At 37.7% G+C, this 13,566-nt stretch overlaps 1 pseudogene across 1 annotated transcript; it reads left to right on the top strand.

The window, feature by feature from the left end:
• The first annotated feature begins 5,184 nt into the window (after positions 1-5,184).
• LOC309816698 (transcriptional adapter 2-alpha-like) lies at positions 5,185-10,044 on the top strand (annotated as a pseudogene). Its single transcript has 2 exons — positions 5,185-5,191; positions 8,848-10,044. The product of its transcript is annotated as a transcriptional adapter 2-alpha-like (transcript).
• Positions 10,045-13,566: the final 3,522 nt, after the last annotated feature.

Here is a 13,566-nt window from a genome sequence, read left to right as displayed (position 1 = left end):
GTAAGTTTAAGGTGCACAATGTGATGATTTCGTACACATATATATTACATATCACCATAATAAGGTTAGTTAACACATTCTTTTTTTAAAATTTATTTTATTGATGTAACAGTTGATGTACAATGTTGTGTTAGTTTCTGCTGTACAGAAAAGTGATTCAGTTATACATATATCTACATTCTTTTTCATATTCTTTTCCATTATGGTTTATCACAGGATACTGAATATAGTTTCCTGTGCTATATAGTAGGACCTTGTTGTTTATCCATTCTATATATAATATTTTGCATCTGCTAATCCCAAACTCCCAGTCCATCCCTCCACTGCTTTCCACCCCAGCAACCCCAAGTCTATTCTCTATGTCTGCGAGTCTGTTTCTGTTTTGTAGATAGGTTCATTTGGGTCATTTTATATTCCACATATAAATGATAGCATATGGTATTTGTCTTTCTCTTTCTGACTTACTTCACTTAGTATGATAATCTCTAGGCCCATCTATGTTGCTGCAAATGGCATTATTTCACTCTTTTTTATGGCTGAATAATATTTCATTTTATATATATATATATATATATATATATATATATATATATATATATATATAACATCTTCTTTATTCATTCATCTGTCAATAGACATTTAGGTTGTTTCCATATCTTGGCTATTGTGAATAGTGTTGCTGTGAACATAGGGGTGCATGTATCTTTTTGAATTAGAATTTTGTCCAGATATATGCCCAGGACTGGGATTGCTGGATCATATGGCAGCTCTATTTTTAGGTTTTTGAGGAACCTCCATACTGTTTTCCATAGTGGCTGCACCAATTTACATTCCCACCAACACTGAACACATTCTTTAACTCACACAATTACCATTCTGAGGTAGTTGTTGTTATGGTGAGAACATTGCTTTTTCTTTTTTTTTTTCTTTTGTATCTGTATCTTTTTTTGTGATGAATGTTAACTAAACTTATTGTGGCAATCATTTCATGATATATGTAAGTCAAATCATTACACTGTACACCTTAAACTTACAGAGAGTGCTGTGTGTCAGTTATCTCAGTAGAACTGAGAGGGAAAAGAGTGAGCAGAATCCAGCAAGAACAACACACAAAAAGCTCTACTCTCTCAGCAACTGTCAAGTGTACAATACAGTATTGACAGCTAAAGTCATCATGCTGTACATTACACCTCTGGAACTTATAAGTCTCAGCGATTAACATTTGACAACACGTCCTTCTTGTATAGCCCGCCCCTTTTCTGGCTGAAGTATTTTAAAGTAAATCCACTGCATCTCTCATTTTTATCCTTCAGTACTTCAGTTTGCATCTCAAAGAAATAAGGACACGTTCTCATGTAATCACAATACCGTTGTCATACCTAACACAATTAACAGTATTTTCTTAATATCATCTAATAGTCTATTTTTCTCACCATCTCAAAAAGGACTTGGTACACTTGGTTTGTTTGAATGGAATCCAAACAAGTCACACACATCGAGTTGGTTGTATGTCTCTTAAGTTTCTTTTAATCTAGAACATTTCTTCAACTTGTACTTCTCTTCCTTCCCATCCTCCTCTTCCTACTTCATGTTATTTATTTGTTGAATGAAACAGAGGAATTGTTCTTTAGAGTATCCCATGTTACTTCTCTGTGATATCTTTCAACTTACTTCTCTATCCTTCGTATTTCCTGTAGATGAGGTTTGTTGAGGTTCAAGTTCGGTATTTTGACAAGAACACATCACAGCCATGCTGTGTGTTTGTATTGCAACATCTCAGGAGGAAGACTTTTAGTGCAGTGAAGATAGATTAATGTTTTTTAGGTTATATCCCCTCATACTCTCTTTGTAAAGTGGTGCTTTCCTACTTACAAACTGCAGATAAACTGTGAGGAGAAGACTTGGCCCCCTGTAAATATCAGTCCCAGTCAAACTTTTACCAAATGATTTTAGAAGCCATGGATAACCATCACCTGAATCAATAACTTCATTAGAGATTGGAAAACCCACCGGGTTTTGATTTTGATTATACTTAAGGTATAAATGACGTTGGCCAAGAAGGACATCTTGACTTTGTAGAGGCTTCCTGTTTGGGGAAGAACATATCTTTTTAGAATCTTTTTTTCTCTTTTCAAAATCAATTTATCCATATCTTTTAAAATGTCATTTAGTAAAGTTTTGTAGGTTTTTTTCAGAAAATTTCTGTACATTTCTAGATGCATTTATTTGTAGGTATTTTATGTATTTTGATAATGCTCAATAGGATTTTTTAACTCATATTTTCTATCTAGTTTTTGCTAGTATTTAATAATATGAATTACCCCTACTTAATTACCAAGAGAAATTTGGGAGGATTTTTTTTTGGAATTTTATTCTATTTTTTTTAGAGCAGGTTCTTATTAGTTATCCATTTTATACATATTAGTGTATATATGTCAATCCCAATCTCCCCGTTCATCCCACCACCACCACCACCACCCACCCACCCACCCCGTCGCTTTCCCCCTTGGTGTCCATACATTTGTTCTCTACAACTGTGTCTCAATTTCTGCCCTGCACACCGGTTCATCTGTACCATTTTTCTAGGTTCCACATATATGCGTTAATATACGATATATGTTTTTCACTTTCTGACTTACTTCACTCTGTATGACAGTCTTTAGATTCATCCACGTCTCTACAAATGACTCAATTTTGTTCCTTTTTATGGCTGAGTAATATTCCATTGTATATATGTACCACACCTGCTTTATCCATTCGTCTGTTGATGGGCATTTAGGTTGCTTCCATGACCTGGCTATTGTAAATAGTGCTGCAGTGAACATTGGGGTGCCTGTGTCTTTTTGAATTATGATTTTCTCTGGGTATATGCCCAGTAGTGGGATTGCTGGGTCATATGGTAATTCTATTTTTAGTTTTTTAAGGAACCTCCATACTGTTCTCCATTGGTGGGAATTTACATTCCCACCAACACTGCAAGAGGGTTCCCTTTTCTCCACACCCTCTCCAGCATTTGTTGTTTGTAGATTTTCTGATGATGCCCATTCTAACGTGTGAGGTGACACCTCATTGTAGTTTTGATTTGTATTTCTCTAATAATGAGTGATGTTGAGCAGCTTTTCATGTGCTTCTTGCCCATCTGTATATCTTCTTTGGAGAAATGTCTATTTAGGTCTTCTGCCCATTTTTGGATTGGTTTTTTTTTTTTAATATTGAGCTGCATGAGTTATTTATATATTTTGGAGATTAATCCTTTGTCCATTGATTCGTTTGCAAATATTTTCTCCCATTCTGAGGGTTGTCTTTTCGTCTTGTTTGTAGTTTCCCTTGCTTTGCAAAAGCTTTTAAGTTTCATTAGGTCCCATTTTTTGTGGAGCACGGGCTCTAGGCACGCGGGCTTCAGTAGTTGTGACATTCTGGCTCAGTAGTTGTGGCTCGCGGGCTCTAGAGCACAGGCTCAGTAGTTGTGGCACACGCGGCACGTGGGACCTTCCCAGACCAGGAATCGAACCCGTGTCCCCTGCACTGGCAGGTGGATTCTTAATCACTGAGCCACCAGAGAAGTCCCAAAGCTTATGTGTTTTAAATATTTTTTGACTTGAAGCTATTATATATAAAGCAATCATCAAGCTTACTCTTTGATCACTTTCACTCTCCCTTATCCTCCTATTTGATGGAAGTGTTGCTATTTCTACATTTTCACAGCAGATCATATTTGCATACTATTTACTAGTTATTCCTTCATCTTAGACTTAGTTCCACAGTTAGAATGTTCAGTACTCAACAGTAATCATGTTGCTAATTCTCACAAATGTTTCTTGGTTGGGTAAAACTTGTCCCTTATAAACTCCTCAGGAAAGCTCTTAGAAACAAGAGTCCTTGAGTTCTTGCACAGTTAGAAATATATTCTTGTAGCCTTTTACGTCCAGGACAAATTAGTTGTACAAAAGTCCTCTGTACACACTTTCTTTCCTTGAGTATCTAAGTTTTGCTGCACAATTTTCTGGCATTGAGTATTGCCGTCATACAATCTGATTTTTTTAGATTTTGTTTTGGGGTTGGGGGTGAGGGTGGCTTCCTGAAGTCTTCTGTTTTTATCTTGAAAGTCCAAAATTTTTACTTGCATTCATCTTATGTTCATCACAATGTGAGCTTTTAATATGTAGACTCAAATCTTTTATTTCAGAAATATTTTCCTCAATTATAGTTTTAAATAATTCTTCTATTTTGTTGTTTTGATTTTCTTCTTTGTGGGACTTGATATATGTGTCTGGTGAATCTCCATTGACTTTTTAATATTTAAGACTCTCTGTATTTTTAAGCTACTTCTTTATTTTTATTTCATGTTCTTTGCTTTTCTTATGTTTTCCATTTTCTTCCTTACTTTACTTAGTCCTTATTTATGAAATGTTTTTGTCCTTTTCTTCAATTTCTCTACTTTCAGATTCCATTTCACATCTCCCTGCTATTTTGCTGTCTCTTCTTTGAGTTTCTGTATTTCTGCTTTATGATGGTTCCTCATACCTTTAATTTGCTTTACTAATTTTAAACATTTATTTTAGAATATCAGTTTTTCTCAGCTTTGTGGTGACATTGTACTGGGGATTTTAAAAATCCTGTTTTAAATGCTTTTAAGCGATGCTACTCATTTCTGTTTTTTAAAAAGGAGTATTTTTGTATGGTCTATGATTTCCAAATTTCTTTCTTATTTTAAAATCAGTAGATTTTCATGGACCAGTTATTGAAAGGAATATCTTACTGGAGTGGGAAGGGTTGGAGGTTAGAATAGTTTCCTTAGTTTCTTAGCTCAAGGGCTCCCTCCTCTGTTGCTACAATAACGGACAGTTTTCTTAATACACATGTGGACTTCTTTGATTGTTAAATACTCGTCTGAAATAGGAGGCCTTCCGCCACCAGCCATGGCCACTAAGAGATATTACTCCAGCATTTCAAGGTAATAATCTCTCTCAGTACCCCATATTTTTTCCCCCGATGCATTTTCTTTTATCTTTTCACTTTCTTTCTTTTCTTTTTTTTTTTTTTTTTATCCCCCAGCACTTGTGTCCGACCTTTCTTGTTCTCAGACCCGTTCACTTCAACTCCCACGCAAGGCGGGTGCTTTGGCTTCTGGGAGGTGAATATTTGCTGATGTTTGGAAGTGTAAGTGTGGGAGGGTGCAGGGGTATGGCAGGTACCTGCAGTGTCTTCATCAACAAGCATTTCAACTGATCCCAGAATGCCTTCCTGCAGGGGCTGTAAATCAAATGCCTATCTTTTCCCAGACTCTTTCACATCCAGGATTTCACATGTGATTTGGGTTCTTACAGTGAAATGTGCTCGTACAATAGCTGAAGTTCTTTTTCTGCTTGAACTACCTAGAGTGATTTCTTTTGACTGCATCAGAATAACACATTATTATATCTTTACATTATGACACATAATTTAAGCATCTCTTCTTAACACTTGCATTAATGATTACATGTATATAGGGACTTCCCTGGTGGTCCAGTGGGTAAGACTCGGTGCTCCCAATGCAAGGGACCTGGGTTCGATCCCTGGTCTGGGAAATAGGTCCCACATGCGGGCCACAGCTAAGAATCCACATGCCGCAACTAAGAAGCCCACAAGTCGCAGCTAAAAGATCCCACATGCCACAACAAAGACCCAGTGCAGCCAAAATACATACATAAATAAAATAAATATTTTAAAAAAGTGATTACATGTATATAATCACTTCTTTAGATACAACTCTCAATTACCCTTTCTCCACTCATGTGATTGCTTAAGTCCTTTATTCTTTATGAATTTTAATTTTCTTTATTTGATATGTTCAGATCACTTTTGCTGTGATGAAATAAAATCCATATTTTCAGGCAGGACAAGAAAAAATTAAACATAAAATTCTCTCTCTGCATTCGTTTGGGTCTCTTCCCTCCCTCCCTAATAAGCAGTGTGCATCTGTTTGGTTACACATTAACCAAACCTCCTCAAAGATAGGAGTGTCTGCTTGACCATAAAGATAATATTTTCCCCTTTCTTTTGACACCAGCAGTGTAACTTCTTAAAAGAATAACATTCTTTCCCAACTCTGTAGTGGGTCATGGACTTGCTGCTTTCTTTGTATGTGCTTACCTGGACTATGTATCCTTGGTGAACTTTGTGTAAAGTATCAGTATGTCATTTTGATGTATGATCCTTTGTCTCGAAAATGTATATGACTGTGCCTTCAACTTCCACCTGGTGGAACAGTTTCTCAGAGCTTTCTGAGAGTCTGTATTCCGGATTATAATTCTCAGTTTGGCTCAAATAAAATTCCTTCTTTTCTTCTTATCTTGACTGTTAACTGAAGTTTTATCGACAGTTGTGACAAGTAAAAAAATTAGAAACTAATACATATAAAGGAAAAACTACTCATACTTATCCCCTCCCATCATCATCATGTAACCAATGTTCACAGCAGTGTGTATTCCTTCAAACCCTTTTCCTTTTTCATACATAAATATTGTCAGGAGTTCTATATTCGACAGAAATATCAAAACACATATATTACTCTCCTACTTTTTTTTCTGTTGGTAAGATTTCATGGACATTTATATTTATAAATGTAATAGGATCACATCAGACTTGATGAGTTCTTTGGTAAAGCAATATTTATTTATTTATTTGTTTTTATTTGCCTTCTCCTTCCTTCTATCCTACCTTTTTAACCTGTATCCTCCTATCAACCACTCAGGGAATGTATATTAATATTATGATGTGCAGCCTTCTTAATATAACCAAAGTGATATTTGTTTACTATAGCCAAGTTAAAAACATACTCTCATTATGTGCAATCATTTGTTTTGGGACTCTCTATTCTGTTTCATTTGCATATCTGTCATTGTTGTAATACCACTTTATCATAATTATTACAGCTTTAAAATAAACCTTGATATTTCCTATATCAAGTCTTATTAAATTATTCTTCTTCAAGAGTATCTTGGCTATCTTGTCTTTTGCAATTTTTGTATGCATTTTAGAATTATATTGCCTTTTTTTTTTTGGTTTACTTTTACAAAAACCTTTCTGGGGGTTTGATAGCATTGAGACTAAAAATCAGTTTGAAGAGAATTGGCACCCTTATCATATTCAGTCTTCTAATCCATGAACGTGGTATACCTTTCTGATTTGGGGGTGTTAAAAAATGTCTCTCACTAAAGTTTTCTAATTTTCTCTGTAGTGGTTCTGCACAAAATTTATTACATTTATTCATAAGCTCTTCATATTTTATATAATTATATATATCATTAAAATTTCATTTACTGATTTGTATTGTTGATGTATAGAGTACCACTGATTTTTGTATATTTCCTTTGTATGTGTCTGTCATGATAAACTCTCATTGATTCTAACAATTTATCTGTAGATTTGTCTGGAATTTTTTGAACACAGTTGCATCATCTTTGAATAATGACAATTTTGTTTTTTCTTTCCAATACTTACTTGCACCTTTTATTTCTTCTACTTGTCTGATGTTATAGAATAGGGTATTCAGAATAATATTGAACAGAATTGGGAATAGTTCCTGATTTTTTTGTGTGTGTGTGGTACGTGGGCCTCTCACTGTTGTGGCCTCTCCCGTTGTGGAGCACAGGCTCCGGACGCGCAGGCTCAGTGGCCATGGCTCACAGGCCTAGCCACTCCACGGCGTGTGGGATCTTCCCAGGCCGGGGCACGAACCCGTGTCCCCTGCATCGGCAGGCGGACTCTCAACCACTGCGCCACCAGGGAAGCCCAGTTCCTGATTTTATAAGGAGAGGTTAAAACCTTTCACATTTGTGTATGATGTTTGCTATGGGGTAGTTTTTATCACTTTAAAAGAATTATTCTTCATTCCTAATTTGTTATTTTTATATTGCAACTGCATCTTGAATTTTATTGCATGCTGCTCTGTATCTAAGCTTATATTTTTTCTTTAATCTGTTAGTGTGGTGAATTACATTAATTGAGTTTCTAGCATTAAACTACCTTTCATAGCTAAGATAAATTAAAATTAGTCACAAAAAAGTGTCCTCTTTGCATATTACTGCATTCAGGTTGTAAGTGACTTATTTAGGATTTTTGTGTTCATGAATCTATGTTCTATGAGTGAGATTGGCTTAGAATCTTCCTTTTTCATAGTATCCTTGTTGAGAATTTTATTTTTTAACAGCTTTATTGAGATATGATAGACACAAATTCTTATTAAGTTCTGGTATCAAGATTATATTTACTTCATAAAACGTGCTGGAAATTGTATCTTATTTTCTATTTATGTCATATTAGAATTAGTTGTTCCTTGATTGCCTTTTCTTATGAAGAAATCTGATCCTAATGCTTTTTTTTGGTCAAATAATTGTTGACTGTTGATTCCATCTCTAGGAAGGTTACAATATTGTTCAGATTTTCTACTTTTCCTGGTGTCTGTTTCAATTTAGAAAGTTATTTTTTTTTCTATGATCCTTTTTGTATCATTTAGATTTTTTTTCTGACACATGAATTGAAAGAAAATAATGAACCAATTTCACCAGTTTAAGGCTATCAGGAAGCAGAAATGCAGAAGTCCAGAGCAGAAATAACCAAACAACAGGATACAATATCTAGATAAGAGGAGGAAATGGTGCCACCCTGAGCTGTTTTGTGCAGGTCTAAGAATGAGTTAAAATTTTTATTTAGGCAGAGGAGGGGGACGCGGTGAAGGGGGGGTGGTGGTCCGCTTTGGTGTATGTGTTGGCCAGTTCTGAAATCTCCTTGAAAGAGCCCTACACTGAGGAAGATAAAAGCAGCAGTCTTTGCCAACTGGGAAATGGACCGTTTGAGTTCCTTTAGCATGTTTCACTCGAGGATTTGAGTACAAGAAACATCAAAGTAATCATACTTATGAAATAATGACCTCAGGTTTTCCTGTTCTTGACCCCAGCTGGACTGCTCAAGAAGTGGCCATTTTAGAAGCTGTGATGGACTGTGGCTTTGGAAATTGATAGGATGTAGCCAATCAAGTATGCACCAAGACCAAGGAGGAGTGTGAGAAGCACTACATGAAGCATTTCTTCAATAGCCATCTGTTTGCATCTACCCTGCTAAACCTGAAGCAAGCAGAGGAGTCAAAAACTGCTGACACAGCCATTCCATTTCACTCTACAGATGACCCTCCCCAACCTACCTTTGACTCCTTGCTTTCTCGGGACCTGGCAGGATACATGCCAGCTCAAGCAGATTTCAATGAGGAGTCTGACAATTATGCAGAATGGGACTTGAGAGACATTGATTTTGTTGAAGATGACTCGGACATTTTACACACTCTGAAGATGGTTGTTGTGGATATCTATCATTCTAGGTTAAAGGAGAGAAAAAGGAGAAAAAAAATTATAAGAGACCATAGATTAATCAACCTTAGAAAGTTTCAGTTAATGGAACGGTGGTATCCCAAGCAAGTCCAAGACCTTTATGAAACAATGAGGTGATTTGCAAGGATAGTGGCGCCAGTGGGGCATGACAAGTTCATTGAAAGCCATGCATTGGAATTCGAACTCCGAAGGGAAATCAATAGGCTCCAGAAATACAGGACAGCAGGCATTACCAATTTTCGTAGTGCCAGAACCTAGGATCACCTCAGAAAGACCAGAAGAGGAACGTCTCAAATGCCCTATGCTCTCAGAGCTTCTCCAGTACATCCAGGACAGTAGCGCCTGCCAGCAGTGGCTCTGCCGGCAGGCTGACATTGATTCTGGCCTGAGTCCTTCCGTACCAATGGCTTCGAATTCACGTAGACAAAGTGCACCGCCCTTGAACCTCACTGGCCTCCCTGGCACAGAGAAGTTGAATGAAAAAGAAAAGGAGCTCTGTCAGATGGTGAGGTTGGTCCCAGGAGCCTATTTAGAATGCAAATCTGCTCTACTGAACGAATGTAACAAGCAAGGAGGCTTGAGACTGGTACAGGCAAGAACACTCATCAAGATAGACGTGAACAAAACATGGGAAATCTACGATTTCCTCATCTGAGAAGGATACATCACTAAAGCCTGAGGCTCTCTGGGCCTGGTGGGCCAAAGGACAGTACGGGCATTCTGGAGTTTTGTTTCTGAGCTGAATTCTCCTTGTAAAAAGAGGGGAAGAAACAAAGGAAACCTTAAGTTGTATTAATGTCTACTTTCTTCTCCACCCTGCTTTACAATACTCCTGTTGTTGGTACTGTGCTGCAGAGTTATGTGCTAGATAAGCTATTATTAATTGTGTGTGGGCATTCATTCTTAACACCTCTTGTAACGAAAACAAGAACCATGGTACCTCACATCACAGTGTTGGTAGAAATAGAACTAAACCAGTCTTTAGTCCCAGGAGTCCAGCTCAGATCCTTGTACTTGCTTGGGAGGTTGGTTTTCTGATTATCTGTTTTGCCTTCAAACATTACAAACAGATTTAAAATAAAGAGGTTATATAGAGAGAAAGCTTTCTTTTTCTGTCTGAGGATTTTTGAGCTGACAACTTATGTTTTTGAGCAAAGAGGGGGAAAATCTCCCCATGATGGTCTTGTCCCAAACTGCATCTTCAACTTTTTTTTTTTTTCTTTTTTGCTGTACGCGGGCCTCTCACTGTTGTGGCCTCTCCCGTTGCGGAGCACAGGCTCCGGACGCACAGGGTCAGCGGCCATGGCTCACGGGCCCAGCCGCTCCGCGGCATATGGGATCCTCCCAGACCGGGGCACGAACCCGTATCCCCTGCATCGGCAGGCGGACTCTCAACCGCTGCGCCACCAGGGAGGCCCCGCATCTTCAACTTTAATGTCTGGTTTTGTAATTTGCAGTCTGGCTGTCTAATCTGCAGTAGACTTTTGAGGAGGTGGCACCGGATATAAAATGTCTCTGTTATTTTTAGATTTAATGGATTAAAATGTTTTGCTACTTAATTTGTGGGTGTGTCAAATATTCTGGTAACCAAAGCACACTTAGGGTGTTGGATGCACACCTCATCATGCTGCACTGTCTCTGCTAACATGTGTGTCCTGGGCTCACCCTATTCTCACTCTTGGCTTCCCTGGGTGCTAGACCCCTGTGGATGGAGGTGATGCAATTAACCTCAGTGTTGCTTAGATTAATACCTAAACCCTAATTTCTCAATGGTGAAAGGCTAGCCTTCAATAAGGAGCTACTTGTAAAACAAAAGGAAAGCCTTTTCATATATGGAACTCACTAGATATGAGGGTGAGTGACCCTACCACGTCTGAAACTTGGTCCTCAAATCTTTCTGCACAATAAGAAGCCAAACTCAGAGTTAGGGTTTTCCCTTTTCTGTTAGAAGCAAAGTTGTATAGAAATACTTCAGAATCCGCACAAATTACGTCCAGTAGCTGATTGATTCTTTAATTCTTCCAACATTCAAAATATCTAATTCACATATTACATGCTTTGTTGGAAGTATCTGCTCAAACTTCTTGACTGATGTAAATATGCATGCAGTTTGCTAATAGACTTCATCTAGGGGGTAACAAATGTAAAGGAAACTCTTAGGATCTGAGGGAAACAGAATAAAAGACTTCAGTGTTTAAAAAAAATTTTATTTATAAACCGTATCACAGACAAAGGACCTTTCTCTATAATATATAAAGAGTGCTTAGAAATTGAGAAGAAAAAGGTTAATGACTATAGAGGAAAATGAGCCAAAGAAATGAAGTTTTCAGGTAAAGAAATATAAGTGGCTTTTAAAATATGAAGAAATGCTTGAAATAATTCATGATAGAGAAATGCTAACTAAAAACTTCAACAATGTATCACTTCTCACCCATCAGATTGATAGAAATCTAAACGATTTTGCTCATGTTCAATTTTACTAGCTGATCCAAATTTACTTTCAAATAGGTTGCATGAATATATACTCTCACTAGTAATGTGTGAGAGTTTCTTTTCTCTACAGATCAACAAGAAAAAGATAGACAACCCAATTAGAAATGAGCAAGATGCTTGAATTAACAGAAAATTAGGAAATCCAAGAAAGTGTTACCTCTGTGGAGAATGGAGAGGGAAGAAATTGGATAGGAGTAAAAGCTAATAGGGTAATAGGCTGTAGAGTAAATAGTCTCCTTTTTCACCTGGCAGGTGAGTACAGGCTTCCATTTTAATGCTTATTCTTTAAAGAATATAGGTATGTTCTACAAAATTCTTTTGTTTGTATAGCTTACTTTTCAGTGAGCTTTTTTTTTTTAAAGTAGCCTGCAGAATCTAATGTTCTGACATTTGTTTATATCTCCTTAGTGTTTCAGCATTGGTGGGCAAGTGGTCTGAATCCGAAGAGACAAAGGTGAAGATTTAAACAACTGGTTTACTATAAAATAATTAGTTTGCTTTAATCCCTATCTCACTCAGAACTCAACTGTCATTTCCACACTTCAGGTTCTGTCCCTGACAACACCCAACTTCTGGGTATTCACTTTTATTACTCTGAACTATGGTAGCAATGACAAAATACCTTCTCAGACTAGCTTAGGCAGAAAGCCAATTTATTGGGTCGTAACTGAACTAGGGGAAGGGTGTGGGAAGAGCTGCTCTCAAGCAAAAGGGGAATGAAGGGCTGGCTTGTGTCTTCCAAATCCTCTCTCACCATCATTTCTCTAATTTTCTAAGTGAATTAGTTTCCTTTTTCTCACACAGTTAACCTACTCCCAGACTGGAACCATAGCTTCTGGAGTTCCTAGGCTCACACACACACACACACACACACACCCTCTTGTGACTGGGTGTCAGGCTTTCATGATCAGCAGTCCCATTAGATTCCTAAATTGATGGTACAAAGAAACAAGAGTTCTTCAGAAGAAACAGCATGCTGTTCTAAGAAGGAGGAAGCCATGTTGGATGTATGCACTGTAGATGTCCACCTTATAGATGATTTATATTTTCTTCCTTTTATTTTATGGGTGTTTTCTCTCTTCTGACTGTGATTTCAAGGGCATCATGCCATTCCAGATGTCAAATTCCACCTTCCCTGTTACTTTCTTGGAGCATTTCAGAGACTACCTGTGAAATGGAAAAGTATATTTAGACGTCCAAGGCAAACATGCCTTTGAGAGTTTTTCTTGGGGTTAGGGGAGAATGAAAGAAAAGCCCAGCTTGATGCTGGGAGGGGTAAACTGTTAGGGTAGGTGGGTCTTGCAGGAACAGGGAGTAACTGGGGGAACACCTTGGCTATGAAAACTGAACACCAGACCTACCACTGACTTGTTAAATGACCATGGGTGATTCCTTCTCTTCTTTGGGCTCCATATTCTTTCTATTCTAAGTATGAAGAATTTGGCTATAATGGTGGCCAAGGGCCAGCCAGCCCTGCTTCTTTGTAAGAAAGTGAGGTAACTCTTGGGGCTATCAGAGATGATGCAACAGTAACTGCCATTTCTCCCTGTGAATAATCCTTGGGGAAAGGCTCAAGGTCCTTCCCAGGATGGAGGTGGATATTTCCTGGTAGAACTAAGAAAATGTACGCCTTGTCCCTTGTGAAACCACAGAGCCACCTTTGGCGCCAGGCCAAGCTGGAGCTGCATAAAAATAGGTTTGGGCTCAG

This window comes from Mesoplodon mirus (assembly GCF_964341445.2).
Source record: "Mesoplodon mirus genome assembly, chromosome: 15".
In the NCBI taxonomy this organism is placed as follows: domain Eukaryota; kingdom Metazoa; phylum Chordata; class Mammalia; order Artiodactyla; family Ziphiidae; genus Mesoplodon; species Mesoplodon mirus.
Note: the sequence above shows the minus strand (reverse complement) of the source record. Positions and strands in the feature narration are given on the sequence as shown.